Source organism: Lupinus angustifolius, chromosome LG08, assembly GCF_001865875.1.
Source record: "Lupinus angustifolius cultivar Tanjil chromosome LG08, LupAngTanjil_v1.0, whole genome shotgun sequence".
Lineage (NCBI taxonomy): Eukaryota > Viridiplantae > Streptophyta > Magnoliopsida > Fabales > Fabaceae > Lupinus > Lupinus angustifolius.
Window position 1 is genome coordinate 9,415,511 of NC_032016.1, and position 2,830 is coordinate 9,418,340.

At 27.4% G+C, this 2,830-nt stretch overlaps 1 pseudogene; it reads right to left on the minus strand.

The window, feature by feature from the left end:
• On the minus strand, nucleotides 8-428 carry LOC109353884 (annotated as a pseudogene).

Here is a 2,830-nt window from a genome sequence, read left to right on the forward strand (position 1 = left end):
GCATTGATGTTTCAGGCAGGTTTATATTTTCATTTTCCTAAATCTGTGGCATCTTTTGGCAATGCAGCAACTTGATATGTTGCACGAGCAATGGCAGGTGAAGGGAAGTTTAGGGAAGTTTGTAGCATAAGTCTCTTTGACTATCCTAAAATCCTTCAAGTCAGCCAATAAAATTGGTGCTTTAACAACCGATGAGCAGCTAGCACCACCAACTTTAAGGATTTCTCCCACATTTCTAGAAGTTGCTCTGTTTGATCTTCAACATTATCATAGATGAACCTTCCAGTCTGAGGAACAAGGCCAAGAACACCTGACACCAAAAGAAGGTTGGATTTGATAGCTCGAGAATATAGATCCAATGCTTCAGGGGCCTTTCCAGTTTGAACAACTTCCTTGGTGTCAACATGAGTAGAGATATTGTAATCAAATAATTCATTTCAGCTTTCAATCTAGTGATATTGTAAACATGATATTTTCCTTCAATACTACTCCTATATCATAGGCATAGTGTAATCATCACAGCCAATAACATGAGTATGTTACCTTATATATCATATGCGTTATGTTCACAAAGCAAACTTTACACATACTGGTTTATGCTAACTTGGATTAATGCAAAAATGCCAAAATCAGGTCGACATGAAATGAGAGTTCGGTGCTGTAAATTAATTCAAATTTAGAGGACGTAGTTGATTTTTGGGCCTTACCTGCATACGAATCATACCCAACTCAATTATATGAATGCTCACTCAAATCATGAAACCATGTTTTATTTTTTATTGAGTCTTGCATAAGATAAAAGTAAAGGTAGGACAAAATTAGGTGTTCACACTCTTGTCTTCCATGGATTGCTGGATAACACACATCTACAGGGAGGNACACTTGGTGGACTCATCCACCTTCTTTAGTGATTCCTCATTTGCATAGGAATAGTATTCAATTACCTTCCTATAGGTTTGTAAACTAATCTTGTATGTTTCCAAATTATTAATATATTATGGGCTAAGCCCCTTGCTTAAAAAAAAAACTAATGACATTCATTAACCTAACTTAAAATAAATAATAAATAAATAAACATTAATATATATATAGTTAGATATGAGGAATATGATTCCTTTACTCAATTGACTTAATTTATTGTATAATTGTTTTTTATTGGAAAAAGAAAATTTTATTAGAAGAAAATAAAAGATATAATTGTTTATTTGATATATGTTTTATAATAGAGTTCCTTACTACATATATAAGTTTGACTGCTTATACTTTTACAAGAATATAAAGGATAAGTAATAAAAATATTAATGGAAGATAAATAAACAAAATTATAAAGTTAGAAATCTTTAAAATTATTTTGTAACATTGAAGTCAATTTATTTACTCCTTCAGCAATCACAATTTAGAAATTGTTTTTCTAAAAAAGTTCCAATGTCATATGTTATACAAGAGCACAGAATGTAAGTAACTTTTATTATTTTATATGTTCCTCAATAATTACTTATTCTTTTTGGTATGTTGATAATAAAATTTTATACCATGTCAAAAATACATAGAAAGTGATTGACATGAATGCCAGAGTACTATTGTGTATTCAATAACTAATATTTTAGAATAAATGTTTGACTATTATAAGCATCACATTTATCTTTAAATAAGTGAGATTACATATTTTAATGAGTTGAAAATATAAAGTATTAAACGTTTTAAATTCATCTGTTATTTCTATTATAGAATATATCTTCTCTTTGTTCGTCAAATAAGGTATCACATCACTTTATAAGTAAGAAACTTATATCTTCCACAATAAGTGATAATACTTCCAACAAATATCGCATATAAGTATTAGTTGGGACACCCATATGCATGAGCAACTAGTGGCCCATAATTTAGGGGACAAATTTTTTACATTCATGACTAATTTTTATTTTCACATTTTTATTGTTTTGCACAAAAAACTTATAGAAAATTTGAATTCTTGATTTTATTATTTATTACATTTCACATATGATTTATTCAATATTATATTGCATATATGAATTTATTAAATATTTATTACTGTTGGAATCATTGTATTTTATAATCACACTTGAGAGGTAGAACTAAAATCATGGTCTCTTATCAATATAATAAATATGAGATCCATTTAGAATATGACTGATAATTAAAAACTATTTTAGACTGACATATTCAACAAGTAATAATAATAAATGATGTAGAAAATAAAATGTATTACTGGTCCTGACGATTTCATGAGACTTTTTGTTGAAATGTTAATGTAATTTTTTAATAATTAACAATGACTCATTTTTTCATCATAGTTTTGTTTTATTCTCTCATTTTCACTCAAATTTTGACATTGAAATTTTATAGATTTTCTTACAATAAATATGGTCTCTCACTTTTTTATTTGTTGAGTTTCTATAAATTGTCATTATTAAACATTAACATTCGATATTGTATGATATAGGGATTTAATAAGGCCTTATATAATTGTTCCAACTTATTGATATAATTAGTCTTTATCCATTTATAAAAACATATTTATCCTAGAATAAATGACATAGAAAATTCCAGAGTGTTGAAAATTTAAACTTTTTGTGGCCTTATTGTGACAACCTATACTTTGTACAAGACTATAAAGGATAGGTAAAAGATAATATTAATTGACAATAAATACACGAAATTAGCCTGGTAGAAATGTATAATAATTTTGTTGAAACTCCAAATCAACTCATTTACTCATCAACAATTAATAATTTACAAAATGCTTGTCTAAAAAAGTTGAAATGCCATAAATGATACTACAGAATTAAATATAATTATTATTTATAGT